Genomic DNA, 17,762 nt, shown 5'->3' with positions numbered 1-17,762 from the left:
CCCAGGCAGAGGACATGCTACTTAGGCCACAGTGCAAAACAGAATGCTGAAAAACAACAAAAGAGGAAGATGTCTTTGGCTAAAACCTTGGCATTAAATAAAAGAGGCAAATAGGATGGAAACATGCAACCCTGCCAGCCAGATTGGGACATTGCAAGGCAGAGGCAATGTTGAAGGCTAGCTCTAAGAAGGGTGGGAACCAGGCCTGGGCACGTACCTGGATGGAAGCAAGCTGTGTTTCAACCAGTTGGGTGTGCCTACTGGGCCTGGCAGAGATCACGAGCAAAAAAAGAACAGGAAGGGCAGTTGAGCCACCTTGGCAACAGCCAGCTCAAGTAACTAAAATGGATGTAATGCAAAAGTTGCGACCAAGTACTCTAGACATGCTACCTGCTTGCCTTAAAGGTCATGTGGCAATATTGGGCCAAAGGCAGGACCATGTCTTTGTCCTGGGTGCCTGTATTCTAAGCCAAGTTTTCCAATGTGTGTGCCATAGGAGAGACAGAACCCTGACTCCTTAAATGTTGGTTGAAAGCTCCTGGGTCCAGATATCAAAGCTCAGAGTTTGTGCTTCTTTGTATAGTTTGTGTTCCTTGTTGGCACTGCCAGGCTAAAGACACACAGAAGAATAGCTGGGTCTCTCACTCCATGGCAGAGCACCCAGCCTGAGCTCCATCTCAGAACATCACAATAGCCCTTCAACACTGGCAAGGTGTCCAAGAAAACCCAGAGGTATCACATGAAGACCCCCTGAGCACAAGGGGATGTGATGCACTGTTCCACATGAGAAATGGGTGATGATTTCCCTAGGGGAGCTCTGCTGTTTTCAGATGGGCACCAGGCCTTGAGGGGCCATACAGGGTCACGGAGGCAATGTGATTATTCTGTATAACCTCAAAAACCATCAGCTGAAGACAAAATCAGAATGTGGAGCCAAATGGGTTGGTATTGTCTTGGGTGGAAGACCTGAGAAGGACAACAGGCTTCTCCACAGAATGACCCAGGAACTCCTGGATGTTGTCCCACTTGCTACAGGTTGTGCATGTTTCTGTCTGACCATCTGCATTTTCTTTCTTTTTATGGCTGTTGGGATCTTGACCTCACAACAGTTATAAATGTTAAAATTATAATGCCCAGGGTACTTGGTGTGAAGGACAAACTTCTTTTTGAGTCAAAGAGGATGTCCACTCTGAGAGTGAAGTCATTTAAAATGTAGTCATTTGCACTTGGATGGAACTTATTTAAGAGGGGAAGGAGAATGAATGCGCATCTTGTCTTTTGACTTATACAAGACCTTGGGTGGAGAACCAAGCATGCTAAGAACATCTTGTCAGAAATCACCAAGATACACTGAATGTTCAAATACCCACATCTTGGCATATGCTGACAGGCCAGGTCCACAACCTGCAAAAAGTAGGCGAAGTCATAAACCTGAGGGTCCAGTTCCATCTCAAAGAACATCTACTCTCTCAGCATACACAATGTCCAGGAAACAGCTCAGGGTCATCACGGAAGCCTTGGTATCCTGTAGGCTGTTTCCACTGTAGATGTTCATTCATTTCACAGTTGCTCTGAAGGGTATCTGGAGAGAAGCCAGACCATGGGCCAAATTGGGCTCATACTTGGGTGCCTCCATCTGTGAGTCTAACTGAAAAGAGAAAGACAGTCCTCTGAAGCTGAAGTGGAAGAGTTCCTCAGTGGAGTTTTACACTCCAGGATGGGTTGTACCGAAAGACTGGTCAATCTGCTCCATGCTGGGAGCTATGACCTGAGAGTTAAAATGTATTTCACAAGATTATTTCAACTTTACTTTAGTCAAATAATATACTTCAATCACCTTAAGTCTCTGATTGGAAGCATCAAACAGTAGTTTGATCCCAACCTGTGTCAGGTTAAGAATGAGGTCATGGCTTAGAGGAGACTGTTCACTGTAGAGAACCTGGACATTTTTGATGATGGGACAGTGCTTCTGAAGAATGGCCACTGCCTGAGTCAGAGAAATTCTCAGCATGAATTTTCATTGCTCGTTCCCCAGAGAGCCCTGGGGCACCACCTCCAGATCCAGCATTGGTTCGGCTTTTGGGCTGGGGCAGAGAGACCAGAGCTTACCTCACCAGCAGCCTCCTCAGTAGGGGCAGTGGCAGCAGTGGTAGCATCTCTCTCAATTTTTCTACTTACTAGAAGAAAACAGCCTAAGTGCTTAATAGATCCAGGTAGTAATTATTTAAATGTATTTGAGTCAGCATGGATTCACTGTCCTAGTATATGGACCCTGGTTATCTGTGCTTTTCTTGTCACTCATTATGAGAGTCAAGATATAACTGAATCTTAGTGCTATTTGCAAATCTATAATAATAAAAGCATAATATGCAAATCAACCAAACGACTGAGTGGCAGATCAACTATCCAGACAACCTTCCAGATGACCATGCTATGACACACACTGGCACCAGACCAGCCAAGGTGGGTGTGATGTGATTGGTCAGGGGGCTTTGCCATTACCCCAGGATTGCTCCACAGAGGGAGGCCCAGACCACCAACCAGGGACGCTGTGATGAGTGTGTGGAGTCAGCCAGCGATCGCCCCACAGAGGGAGACCCAGGCCAGCCAAGCAATCACACCCCATGCCTGTCACTGAAGAAAGAGGCGACCATTGGCAGGTTAGGAGGCACAGCACCACACAGATGGCAAGCAGTGGCGGGGGGTGGGGTGGGGGAAAAGGAGAGCCAGCTGCTGTCAGCTGGGGAAGGAAAGCTCCAGCCAGGCCTAGGGTCTCTACCCGAGGAGTCCTAGATTGCGAGAGGACACCCCCAACCCCCATGCATGGATTTCATGCTCTGGGCCTCTAGTTGTACTATAACTTAATATTGTCTTCATTTACAAAATTAAAATTTTTATATGCTATAATTGAAATACTGATTGAGTGATCAAAAAGGATTGCTTTTTAATATGTGGTTAAAATATGTGTTGTAAATTTTCTTTAAAATTGGGGCTCTGTTATTAAGTCAATAATTTCCAACTCTGCTTTTCCCCAATTATGAGCAAAGATAACTAGGGTTAAAAGTGTGGCTCTTCAATTGATTAGATCTAGGTTTCACTTTTGGCTCCACCAATTGCTTTTTTTTTTGTGGTAAAAGGTAAAACACACACACACACACACACACACACACACACACACCCCAATTATAATTGTGAGGGACTATTGTTAGAATTAAATAAAATACTATATATAGAACAAGGCCTGGCATGGGATAACTGTGCAATAAAAGGTAATAATAACCTTGCTATATAATATTACCATGTATATACTAAGGACTCTAAAAACAAATAATCTAATTATTATCTGTCTAATATAATTAATGGTGAAAATTTGTTTTTAGATGAACAGTTTATTTGGTTATACACTCATGAGAAAAATTTGGTAAAACATTGTGATCATTAAGAAGAGACAGGTAAAAGATTTCATAAAAGGTCTTTGCAGGCTTTTTCCAGAATGGAAATGGTCATGGATAAGGAATTTATTTTTTTCAACATTTTCCAACATCAACTAAAACATAACAGAAAAATAATTCAAGACATTGCGTCAGATTTCCTGAAATAAAAGTTTGTGGAACAAAAATCTTACATGTTATTTTGTTTGGAAATGAGTCATCAGTACCCAGTCTTATCAGATAAGGCATCTGGATTATTTTTCCTCTTTTAAAATGCCAAATCTCATGAAAATTAGGGTTCCATGTTCTGTTTAATATAAAAATGAAAAATTGAACAATCATATTTGTATTTAAAACATTTATTTAAACTAAGGAACTAGGAGCTTAAATGTCTTAACCATTGACTTATATTTAACATTACCATGTCATTGGGTAATATATTCTCAGTTCTTTGTTTTGGATTATTAGATTTATTATCAATATATTTTATATCTTTAATTTTACATTTTCTTTAAAAAATATCATTTACCATCACACCAACAAAATTAAGATACCTAGGAATAAATTTAACTAAGGAGGTAAAAGACATGTACCCAGAAAACTATAGGACACTGAAAAAAAGATGGAGAGGAAAACATAAACAGATGGAAGAACATACCGTGTTCATGGATTGGTAGAATCAACATAATTAAAATGTCCATAATACCCAAAGCAATCTATAGGTTCAATGCACTCCCCATTAAAATACCAACAGCATTATTTCACAGACCTAGAACGAACTGTCCAAAAACTCATCTGGAATAAAAAAAAAAGACCCCAAATAGCTGCATTAATCCTGAGAAAGAAGAATAAAGTTGGAGGGGTCACAATACCAGATATCAAGCTATATTACAAAGCCACTGTTCTCAAAACTGCCTGGTACTGGTACAAGAACAGACATATAGATCAGTGGAATAGAATAGAGAACCCAGAAATCAACCCAAACCACTATGCTCAATTAATATTTGACAAAGAAGGCAAGAATATACAATGGAGTCAAGATAGTCTCTTCAATAAATGGTATTGGGAAAATTGTACAGATACATGCAAAAAAAGAAAGAAAGGAGACTACCAACTTACACCATACACAGAAATTAACTCAAAATGTGATAAAGGACTAAACATAAGACAGAAAACCATAAAAATACTAGAGGAATCCACAGGCAGCAAAATCTCAGACATATGCTGAAGCAATTCTTCACTGATACAGCTCCTAGGGCAATGGAAGCTAAAAAGAAAATAAACAAATGGGAGTACATAAAAATAAAAAGCTTTTGCACAGCAAAACGAACCATCAACAAAGTAATAAGAAAGCCCACTGCAAGGGAGAACATATTTGCCAATGTTATAACCAAAAAGGGTTTAATCTCCAACATTTCAGGGAATTCATACAACCTAACAAAAGAAAGATAAACAACCCAATAAAAAAAAAATGGGCAACAGACCTAAATAGGTACTTTTGGAAGGCCAACAGACATATGAAAACATGCTCAAAGTCACTAATCATCTGAGAGATGCAAATAAAAATGACCATGGGGTACCATCTCACACTTGTCAGAATGGCTATCATCAACAAATCAACAAATGACAAGTGCTGGTGAAGATGTGGAGAAAAGGAAGCCTTGTGCACTGCTAGTGGGAATGTAGACTGGTGCAGCCACTGTGGAGAACAGTATGATGTTTCCTCAAAAAACTGAAAATGGAACTCCTATTTGACCCAGTGAGCCCACTTCTAGGAATAAATCTCAAGAAACTAGAAACCCCAAACAGAAAAGACATATGCACTTCCATGTTCATAGCAGCACACTTTACCATAGCTAAGATTTGGAAACAATCTAAGTGCCCATCAGCAGATGAGTGAATTAAAATACTGTGGTACATCTACACAATGGAATACTAGGCTGAGGTAAAAAAGTAAGAATTCTTACCATCTACAACAGCATGGATGGAACTGGAGAGCATTATGCTAAGCGAAATAAGCCAGGCAGAGAAAGGTAAATATCACATGAACTCACATTTATGAAATATAATGATTAACACATACTGATGAACAAAACAGATCCAGAGACAGAGAAGCATTGATCAGACTGTCAAACTCCAGAGGAAAGGTAGGGGAGGGAAGGGTTAGGGGAACAGATCAACCAAAAAACTTGTATGCATGCATATAAGCCTAACCAATGGACACAGATAACAGGGGGGTGAGGGCATGAGTGGAGGGGTGGAGGTGGGGGGCCGCAATGGGGCGATAAGAACATATATGTAATACGTTAATCAATAAAGAAAGAAGTGAAAAAAATACATTTTCTTTAATATTTAACTTGTAATCATACTATTTTTCATAATATATATTCTTTGCCCATCAAATGATACTGACTTGTCATTTTTCATACTAATGGAATTTTTATTTTTTATTTTTTAAAATATTTCATTGATTTTTTACAGAGAGGAAAAGAGAGGGATAGAGAGAATCAATGAGAGAGAATCATAGATCAGCTGCCTCTTGCACGCCCCCTACTGGAGATGTGCTTGCAACCAAGGTACATGCCCTTGACCAGAATTGAACCTGGAACCTTCAGTCCGCAGGCTGATGCTCTATCCACTGAGCCAAACCGGTTTCGGCCTAATAGAATTTTTAAAATAGATTTGAAAAAGCTAATCTAGCTTAGCCGGCATGGCTCAGTGGTTGAGCCATAGACCTGTGAACCAGTCAATTCCTAGTCATGGCACATGCCCTGGTTTCAGGCTTGATCCCCAGCAGGGGGCACATAGGAGGCAACCGATGGATGATTTTCATCACTAATGTTTTTATTTCTCTCTCCCCCTCTCCCTTCCTCTCTGAAATCAATTTTAAAATATTTTTAAAAAATCTAATCTAAACAACTTAGCAAATAAATAATAAGAGAGCATCAAGGTATATTTAAATGACAGACGTTTTGAAACACTGAAGTATGATAAACTTTGAAGATTAAGTTTCAATGACATCGTTTATTATTGATTTTTTAGAGTCAATAAAAAAATAGGAACTTGAAAAATTGCAATTATTTTTTCCACTCATGAAGCTCTAAAACCAGATAACAAATTTAAGAACATTATCTCATTTTTGCCTTTAAATTACAAGAAATTTTAGTTACTATTTATTAAAAAATCAAATATTTTCATTTATTTTTATTTCAAATCACTCTGATACTTTCCAATAAGGACAGAAGTGACTATGACAATAATTACTCTCAAAGTATTTGAAATTTAATAGTGGAGGTAGAAGTATAAACACATACTATAATGAAAGAAAGAGAGGAGAGAGAGAAAAAAAAATCTAGATGACTAAAAGGAGCTGGTAGCATTTGATTAGAGGCTTGAGGGTGAGAAGGTAAAATGCTGGTGTAATAAAGAAGTCTGAGTGTAAGAGATATATCACCAAAGTTCTGCTAGTGAAGAAAGTGAAGGATATATTTAGGAATTAACGCAAAAAAAAAAAAAAAAATCCAGTTTAAAAAAAATGGACAGAAGACTGAAATAGATATTCTTCCAAAGCAGATAAAGAGATGGCCAATCTACTTAATAAAAGAGTAACATGCTAATTGACTGTATCTTTGCAATGCTCACAGCCAATCAGGAATGAGTATGAAAATTAATCCAACAAAGATGGAAGGTTAATTTGCATATGCAGGTGCCGAGCAACTGGGGCAGGGTGGGACACAGGCATTCCACACCACCCCAGATGCTCCAGAAAACTGGACAGTATGGGAAGGTGGAAAGGCAACTCCCAGCCAGAACAGAAAGGCTTTCTGGCCAGAGCAAATGCGGTGCCAGCAGCCAGGGAAAGGAAGGCCCATTCTTTCATGAATCTTCATGCTTTGGGCTTCTAGTCTATATATATAAAAGCCAAGCGTCCAGAATGACCAGATAGACAGGTCACTATGACACACACTGCAGTGGCCAACTGCCTGATCAGAACCCCGATTATCTCCCCCCCCCCCCCGATCTCCCACAGCCTTTCCCCCTGCCATCCAAGCCCCTAAACGGCCCCCCCCCCCCAACTCTGGCCAGGGTTGGAGCTGGCCAGCCCACGGCCTGCAACTCCTCCCCCCAGCCAGCCCAACCTGATTGGCCCCCATTGGGGCGGACCAGCCGGAACCCACCTGTGCACAAATTTGTGCACCAGGCCTCTAGTAGACATATAAAAAGGTGCTCAATGACACTAATCATAAGAGAAATGCAAATTAAAATTACCTCACACCTGTCAGAATCGTCATCATCAATAAATCAACAAACATATATTGATGAGAATGTGGAGTAAAGGGAATCCATGTGTACTGTTAGTGGGATTGTAAATTGGTGTAGCCATAGTGGAAAACAACATGGAGTTTCCTAAAAAAACTTACAAATAAATCTGCCATATGACCCAGCAATTCCAATCCTGGTTATTTATCCGATGAAACCCAAAATACCAACTCAAAAAGATATATGTACTCTATGTTCATTGCAGCATTATTTACAATAGAAAATTTTTGGAAGCAATATATGTGTCCATCTATAGATAAATGGATTAAGATGAGGTAGTGCATATTTGCAATGGACTATTATTTAGCCATAAAAAGAATGAAATCTTGTCATTTTCTACAACATGGGTGGACTAGAGGGTATTATGGCCAGTGAAATAAATCAGAGAGAAGCAAATACCATAAGATTTCACTTACATGTAGAATAGAAAAACAAACAAAAAAACACCGTATAAATAGAAAGCAAAATGGAAACAAACTCACAGATAACAGAGAACAAATTGATGGTTGGCAGATGGAAGGGTGGTTGGGGGGAATGGGTGAAAATGGTCAAGGGGCCAACAAGTACAAACTGGTAGTTATAAGGATGTAACATACAACATAAGGAATGTTGTCAGTAATATTGTAATACCTATAAATGGCTCCAGATGGATTTATGGGGGGTGATCACTTCATAAGTTACATACATGTCTAATCACTGTGTTGTACACATGATCCTATATAATAATGGAAGAATATGCAAAGTATCCTGGACGCCCTCACGGGGTAACATCTGGGGACTGCGGGCTGGGGACATGAGGCTGCCTCAAATAAAATACATTCATATCCCCTAAAGCACAAACATCCCAGCAGATAATGCAAATTACTGTGTCTTCACAGTGATTACACAATGAATCACAATTATTACACAATATTGATTACACAATAAACTTATTTCCACCAAAACAATAACATCTTCATTTAAAGATATCCCAGTAAGGGTGCTGCGGCTTTCATCTGTTCCGTTCTACACTGAAACAGGGTTCAAGGAGGAAGGGCTCCAGTTTCGTTTTCTCAACACCCAGCTAGGAGGCCTCCCTGGGGTGGCTCTCCCATCTGAGCCCTGCATAGGACTGGAGCTCCAGCCCAGGAGCCCCGAGAGGAAGCGGAGGGAAGTGCTTTCCCTCCAAGACCCTGCTCTCCCTGGGAGTCCAGCATGGAGGACTCTTTCCCTGGGAACCCAGAAATCTGCCTTCCAGGCGACTGGCAGTCTCGGAGAGGGCGACCTTCCTATTATGCGGATGTGTATGCCGGCAGAGTCCACACAGCTGCCATAGTTGAAGTTGTCCTCATGGAGGAGCGTCGGGTAGGGGGGATCAGAGTCGACCATGTGGACAAGGGAACCCCAGCTCTCCACCAAATGACTAGAGCACACAGACCCCAATGGTCCCTGGTCACTTTCTGAGCATCAGTCAGCCCCCACTGGGGATCTAACCTGGAACCTAAGTAGGTGCCCTGACAGAATGGAACCAAACCTTTGCAGTGGCAGAGGAGCTCTGACCCACAGCAGGGGCCAGGGCACACCAGAAGGGCTTTGTTGAGGGGCCCTGACAGACAGGGCCTTTGTTCAGGGTTAGAACCTTCTCCTAATACAGCAAATTTATGGTTTGGATCCCTTGTCAGGGCACAAACAAGAAGCAACCAAAGAGAACATAAGTGGAACAACACACTGGTGTTTCTCTCGCTCCTTTCCTCTCTCTAAAATAATCAATCAATAAAAATTAAAATAAAAAAATAAACCTTCTGGCTTGCAGAGTTGCTAAAACAGAAAGTTAAAAAGCTAAGTCCCATCTCTTCCCGTTCTTTCAACAAATACTTCATATGCTCCTTCAATAATCACACTGGGGATGGGTGTTTGTTTGTATTTGTTAATACTCTCCTAAGGGTATTTTTATATTGATTTTTTTTTTTAACAGAGTGGAAGGGAGGGAGAAAGACAGAAACTAATGTGAGAGACATCAATTGGTTGCCTCTTACTGAGTCCCCAACCAGAGCCCCGATTGAGCCTGCAACCCAGATACTTATCCTTGATCAGAATCCAACCTGGTACCCTTCAGTACGCCTGTAGAAGCACTATCCACTGAACCAAACCAGTATTTTTTTTCTTTTTAAGTCTTCCTCTAAGGTTATGTTTTTTGTTTTTTGTTTTTTTCATTGATTCTAGAGAGAGAAAGGAGAGGGAAAGAGAAACCTAGATCAGTTGCCCAAGCAATCCAACAGAGATGGAACCCACAAGCTGTGTATGTGCCCTCACCTGGAATCGATCCCATGACCCTTTGGTGTGTGAGAGGATACTCTAACTACTGATCCACACCTTCCAGAGCCTGGAGGTACATTTAAATTTTTTTTTTTCAGATCCGCCCTGGCCAGGTGGCTCAATTGGTTGGAATCTCAACCTGTATAACAAAGGATTTCCTGTTGGATTCTAGGTTAGGGCACATACTTAGTAAACCTAAGTTTGATCCTAGTGGGTCAGCAAGTGCAGAGGCAGCCTATTGGTATTTCTCTGTCACATGTATATTTCTCTCTCTAAAAATCAATTTTAAAAACATTCTCAGGTGAGAATTAAAATATATATATATATTAAAAATTTTTCAGATCTAAAATTTTATTTGGTTCTTTTTTTAATTTTATTTTTCATTTACAGTTCACATTCAATATCATATCCTATATAATAAATCAACTGAACGGTGGAATGACTGGTTGCTATGAACTGACGACCAGGTGCAGAAGCTCAATGCAGGAGCTTCCCCCTGGTGGTCAGTGCACTCCCACAGGGGGAGCACTGCTCAGCCAGAAGTCCGGCTCATGGTTGGCGAGCGCAGTGGCAGTGGCATGGAGGGAACTTCCAAGGCATCACTAAGGAGCTGAGCAGTAGGGAGCAGTAAGCTGGCCGGCAGTAAGGAGTGAGGGATCTGGGACTGCCAGATGGCACAGGTGGGCTGAGGGACCCCCTCCCCCTCAGTGCATGAATTCCATGTACCAGGCCTCTGGCACTAATATAATATTGCTTGTCAACCTCTAATTGGAAAATAAATTAATTTAAAAAGGAAGTTTAATGTGACTGGCCCACAAAGACAGGGAGTGAAAAATTGGCCTGTGAAGGAAAAACAATCTTGAATAGCATCCTACGTAGTTTAGGTTTTATCTGGGGAATTTGTTAAAGCAATGAGTTGGTGAAAAGTTTAGTCACTGCACCCTTTACCATCATCATGTGCTGCATTTGGAACCAACACAGTGTTAGAACTAATGCATCTACAATCTCTTGGGAGAAGAAGTAAATGCCAAGGCCAGAGGTCATTATCACATCTTCAGAGCCATGAAATTGGAATTGGAGACATACTGAAAGACTTTGACTTAAAAAGAAAACCATCATAATTAAAGTAAGTGTTAAAGAGAATAATTGACTAGACATTTGCCAACTTTGAATTAGTTAGATTTAGCCTTATTGACTAGACATTTGCCAACTTTGAATTAGTTAGATTTAGCTTAGAGCACTAGTTAAGCATACAATTTTATCTATATGTTCCCAAAAATTCTAGTTTAGCACTTCTTTTTCTTTTTTTCTTTTTTTAATATATTTTATTGATTTTTTACAGAGAGGAAGGGAGAGAGATAGAGAGCTAGAAACGTTGATGAGAGACACTCTACCGCTGAGCCAAACCGGTTTCGGCAAGTTTAGCACTTCTTAGTTGGGATTCAGGAATCTGTATTTTAACAACTCCACCAGGTGATTCTCATCATGAGAGAAGTTTGGGAAACACTGCTTTAGACTAGTAATGAAACTAGACACAACAGGTCCATTAATGCCTGTTGCCACTAAGCCAATAAGCAGAGACAAGGTTGAATCTTTTTAAAGCACTTATTTTAAAGCACTTATTTGAATTGCCAGCAATAGGAGAGAGCATTGGGTATGGCACCTTAAAAAATTGTTGCAACATTTCCCACCAGTTGGCTTATTATTTATGAACTAGGGGCCCAGTGCATGAATTTGTGCACCTTAAAAGGAACTGTGGGCCATGAGGCTGTGGTAGACACAGGGGAGGGTCTCTGCCCATCCTCTGTTAGCCCATTCAGCCCCCTCCCACTGCTCCCACACACTGACAGCACCAGTGCCACTTGCACCTGCTGATGGCATGGAGCAGGCCAGCACCAGCTGTGGGTGTGAGCAGGGCCAGCACCATCACTGGGTTTGAGTGAGAAGTGACAGCTTCTGGCCCGATTTCCCCTCAGGAGCTGGGGAAGGTGGGGAAGCCCTTAAAGGTAATTGGGGCCTGCAGCCACTGCTCACACCTACTAATGGTGCACAGTGATCGGGACCAGCGTGGGGCACAGGTAGCAGGTGTGAGCAGCAGCTCTGGCGCTTGGCTGCAGGTGTGAGTGGGGCTGGGGTTGGCAGTGGGTACAATGACCAGGTGGGACTGTGAAGTGCAGGAGCAAAGAATTTTCAGTAACCACTAGAGACTCGCCCTCATGACAACAACCAGCACCCTGAGTTGCTCTGACGCCCTCGCTCACCTGCTCCAACATTCCGCTATGGCCAATGCCCGTCATGTTCCACACATGTCCCCTGGTGTTCAGCACACATCATAGCGACCAGTTGTTTAGTTGTTCAGTTGTTTGGTCTATTTGCATATTAGCCTTTTATTATATAGGATAGGGGGAAAAAGCTATGCATAGGGGAAGGGTATAGCAGTATGAGGGCTGCAGGTTATGTGGTCAGTGTGTCTGTTCACAGAATCTTGAAATCCAATGACAAGGTAGTTAATCTTTTTTGATGATGGCAAACAGCTTCTCCCACTCCCGAAATCAGAGAATGGACTGCATTCCTGGGGCAAACTCCCAGAGAATTCTGCAAAATTGAGATATTGATTAATGGTAACATTAAATTCTGATTTTATGTGTATGGGAAATACAGAAAAATCCAACTCTAAAGCATATTGGTAGATTACAATTAGATTACACCTCTGACCGACCACATTGAGATGCATACGTCACTAGCAACATTCTAGAAAGGTTTCTTTCTGTCACCCCCTTGATTTCCGTTTCATTATATGTATATAGAGAAGATTGAGTTATTAATTAGGTTATTTTCTGACCTAAATTTGTCAAGCCTAGGGTGAATCTCTCTCCAGGTACACTCATTTCAAAGCAACCAAATATTTGACTGATTCCAATCATTTAACACATTTTAAAAATACTAATTTATCTATTGACAGACTACAAAGTTGAGGTCATTGTTCTCTATGTTAGACAATATGCAAGACAAATGTACAGTCTGCCAACTTTTATTAGTCCAGACTATAGAAGTACATGCCTCAGTGAATAACCTTGAAAATGAGCAATCGCCTACCATAAAATGTGAAAGAGCATATACCTTGACCAAGACAACTGTGGGACTTTTATTTTGTGGTATATTATTGTTTGAGGGCTTTCTGGGTTTCTTTCTAGCAAAATTTATTGTCTATATCCAGTGAAATGCTTCATATTAGAATGACAGGCAAGGAGACAGCTACATCTCAAGTAGTAATGAATCAATTTTTTTTTTTCTGTGTGTATTTGCAAAAGCAATCAGGCTTTGCATCACTTGTTCTAAAGGTGCATCTAACTCAGGTATTGTTTTTTATTCAAATACTAGTGACCCAGTGTATGAAACCACATGAGACCCAGACCCACGGGAAATTGCATGACACCCGAGACCTCAGACCTTGCTGAGCAGCAAGACCCAGAGTCAAGACCCCATCCACCAGCGCACACCTCGCCACACAAGCAGCCTCCTCGTGACTGGTTTTTGGTCATTACAGTGTTAGTGTCACTGGGGTTTTATAATATAGACTAGAGGCCCAGTGCCTGAAATTTGTGCACTGGCGGGGGGTGGGGGGAAGGGTGTTCCTAAGGCCAGCTTGCACCCTCTCCAATTTGGGACCCCTCAGGGGATGTCTAATTGCTAGATGTCCCATAAGGATTGGGCTTAAACCAGCAGTCGGACATTCCTCTCACAATCTGGGACTCCTGGCTCCCAACCAAATGCTTGCCTGATTGCCACTAACTGCTTCTGCTTGCCAACCTGATCAGCCTCTAACCATGCCCCTGCCAGCCTGATCAACGCCTAACTGCTTTTCTGCCAGACCCTATATCCCCGAACTGCCCTCCTCTGCCAGCCTAATCACCCCCAATTGCCCTCCCATGCAGGCCCAGTTGCCCCCAATGGCCCTCCCATGCTGGCCAGGTTGCCCCAGCTGCCCTCCCTTGTTGGCCTGGTAGTCACCCTCAACTACTCTTTCCCGCAGGTCTGGTCCCTCTCAACTTCCCTCCCCTGCCAGCCTGGTCACCCCCAACTGCCCTTTCCTGCCAGCCTTATTATCCCTCACTGTCCTTCCCTAATTATCCTTTCCCTAGAATTATAAATTAAATTCAGGGCAATATATGTTTCTTTTATAGAAATTCTTTTTCTAAAACAAATACCCATTAAAATCTGGCTATAAAATGTACCTTATCTTTTCAATGAAAATATTTTATATTATTATTTAACATTTTAACATACAACTGTAATAAAATTACATTATTGCATAGTCATGTCTTTCTCTTAAAATAAACTGAAAATCTTTGTATAATTGATTTTAAGCAAAAGTTCTACTGATATTCTATTAACATTATAATTGCACAACAGAAAAAAAACAAATCCCAGAATTTCATAGATAATTTCTATTTCTATTAAGAACAGGAAATTGAAGAACTGAGCAATAATTATGTTTGGTAAATGTTTAAAAACATCTCCTTCCCCAAGTCATATATTTTCTTCTTTAACATTTTTATTACTTTATTAGCCACTTAAGTTCATTAACTGACATTTTGTAGAAAAAAAAAATGATTTAAAGGAAGAATCTAGTAAAGTTATGAGCTATTTCTCTATAAACCACAATATTCTCATTCCCAAACATCAATCTTGCTCAGATATAGTCTGTTCACACTCTAACAGTTGGTATAAGGCAGTGTTTTTCAACCTTTTTTGGGCAAAGGCACACTTGTTTCATGAAAAAAATCACGAGGCACACCACCATTAGAAAATGTTAAAAAATTTAACTCTGTGCCTATATTGACTATATATAAAGTAATTCTCTTGAATAGGAATCAAATAAACACAAAGAAAGTATTTTATAATTACTTTATTATGAAATATTAAGTAAACAAAATAGTGAAAAATTATAAAATTCTTGTCTTGTCTGCACCTACGGCACACCAGGCAACATCAGTGTGCCGCAGAACAGCGGTTGAAAAACGCTGGTATAAGGAAGGAGAAAAGGAGAGGGAAGAACAATTATATAAAATCCTAATAAAAGAGTAATACGCAAATTGACCATCACTCTAACCCACAAAGGTGGCTGCCCCCATGTGGTCAAAGATGGCTGCCCCCATTTGGACACAAGATGGCCACCACAAGATGGCCAGCAGGGGAGGGCATTTGGGAGGTACCAGGCCAGCAAGGGAGACCAGTTTGTGGCGATCAAGCCTGCAGGGGAAGGTAGTTAGGGGTGACCAGGCCGGCAGGGGATGGCAGTTAGGGGCAATTAGGCTGGCAGGGGAGCAGTTAGGTATCAATCAGGCTGCCAGGGGAGTGGTTAGGGGTGATCAGGCTGGCAAGCAGAACTGGTTGGGAGCAATCAGCTAGGCAGGCAGGCAAGCAGTTGGGAGCCAGATATCCTGGATTGTGAGAGGGATCCAAGATTGGAGCGGGTGCAGGCTGGGCTGAGAGACACAAGCCTCTGTGCATGAATTTTGTGCTCAGGGCCTGTAGTTATGTAATAAAAAATTTTGGTTCTTTTCAGGCCACCTCACAAAAGTTCATTTTGTTTGTAATAAACTATTATTTCAATGGAATTATTTGTTAACTAGAGGCCCAGTGCACAAAATTCATGCACTCAGGGGGTTCCCTCAGCCTAGCCTGTGCCCTCTTGCAGTCTAGGAGCCCTTGGGGGATGTCCAACTGTCAGCTTAGGTCCACTCCCCATGGGCCTAAGCCAACAGATGTCTAACTTAGAGCTGTCATGGAGGCAGGAGAGGCTCCCTCCACTGCAGCTGCACTTGCCAGCCATGAGCCTAGATCAGGGCTTCTGCCTAAGTGGGAGCATACTGGCCACCAGAAGGCAGCTCCTGCATACATCAACTGCCCCCTGATGGTCATTGCTTGTCATAGTGACCAGTCATTCTGCCGAACAGTCAGTTTGCATATCAACCTTTTATTATATAGCAGTGTTTCACCTGGTGATTCTCATCATGAGAGAAGTTTGAGAAACACTGTTATATAGGATAGATACCTTATTGAACATTCATGTTTTATAGCTTGAATAAAGTCTATTGCTCTGATCTCTACTCCAGAATAAAAATGGTTAGGAAAATTTGAGTGATATTTCTGTTTTTAGAGTGCTGAGTTTGGTATCTGATCAATTAATGGGTTGCGAGGTATATAGATGAAGATGGAAAAATCTCAATTTTACAAAAGCACATATCCCATCTCTTTCACAAAGTTTCTTTGCATGGTTTAAGAGCCATCCCTAGAACACAAAAGGTCTCACTTAGGTATATCAAGTAAAATCTCAAAGTCTTAAGTTATTTATTTTTTTCTTTTAAAAATAATTTTTAATTTATATATTTTTTATGTTAAATACAATAGTAGAGAATTTCAAAAACTGATGAAAAAGGAACAAAGTAAAATTTTCCTGCAATTTTACTATCACAGCTAAACTTGAAGATGCAACTTCAGGCTTTCCTCTCCCCCCGCCCCCCCCTCTCTCTCTTTCTCTCTCTCAGCTAAATCAGCTCTTTTTTTTTCTTCTTTTTTTTTCCCCAATTTTGTAAATTCTTGGATTAGAACCTATTTAAAAACGAGGGCTACATCAATTGAGATTTTTTTCTTTGGGGAAGAGGAGAATCCTATGTATAATTATTCATCAGACTGCTCTTCAAGAAATGATATTGTTGCTTATGACAATATATCACCTTTTCAGGAAATACCTGAATTATTTTTTTAAATGTCTATTCATGGGATAATGTACTGGAAAATAATACCTAAATAAATATTTTTATAATACAAGGTTTTAAAACTTAAAAAATATGCCCATTGAAGGAAATTAATGAAATTCTGAAAAAGAAAATTCACACTCAAATTGTACAATGCAAAGAGAGTTCCTATTGATATTTCAGGGCATTTCCTTCTTGATTAAATTATATCAATAAGCTTTGTGGCCTGCTTTTTCTATCTTTAATTTAATTTATTGGGGTGACATCCTATCTAATAAAGGGTAATATGCAAATTAATCATCACTCTGTCACAAAGATGGCGGCACCCATAGCCACAAGATGGAGGTGCCAAGTCCTCTCAACCCCACCAGAATTCCCAGTCCCAGGGGGCGGTTGCTAAGAGTGGGCAGAGTGGAAAGCTTGCTTCATTGTGGAAAGCTTGCTTCATTGCCATGGCAATGAGGCAAGCATTCCATGACCAGCTACGAATGGGCCTCTGGCTAGGCAAGGGCATGGATCCCTGGCGATAAGGCAAATGTTCCATGCCCAGCTGCCGATGGGCCTCTGGGCAGTGGGCATGAAGTAGCCAGGCCTCACAGAGAACTATTGGAACATGGATTCATATGCAGGGCTACTAGTTGGTTAATAAAATCACATAGGTTTCAGGGGTACTGTTCTGTAATACATCATTAGTATATTGCATTGTCTCCTTACATTACCATTTATCCCCTTTTCCCTCTGGTAGTCACTATACTGTTATCTATGAGGGTGTTTTTTTCTTTTGTTTGTTTGTTTTGTTTTGCTTAATCCCTTCACAAGAATTTCCCTGTTGTTTATTTTAGAAAAAATTATGTTTAGCGTTGAAAATTAGATATTTTCTTCGAAACCGGTTTGGCTCAGTGGATAGAATGTCAGCCTGTGGACTGAAGGGTCCCTGGTTAGATTCCGGTCAAGG

At 41.0% G+C, this 17,762-nt stretch overlaps 1 pseudogene; it reads right to left on the bottom strand.

Moving 5' to 3' along the window:
• Positions 1 to 804: 804 nt before the first annotated feature.
• Positions 805 to 2,068, bottom strand: LOC118723321 (annotated as a pseudogene).
• Between the last annotated feature and the right edge of the window lie 15,694 nt (positions 2,069 to 17,762).

This window comes from Pipistrellus kuhlii, unplaced genomic scaffold (assembly GCF_014108245.1).
Source record: "Pipistrellus kuhlii isolate mPipKuh1 unplaced genomic scaffold, mPipKuh1.p scaffold_m20_p_2, whole genome shotgun sequence".
Classification (NCBI taxonomy): Eukaryota; Metazoa; Chordata; class Mammalia; order Chiroptera; family Vespertilionidae; genus Pipistrellus; species Pipistrellus kuhlii.
This window is presented reverse-complemented; position numbering and strand designations above follow the sequence as displayed.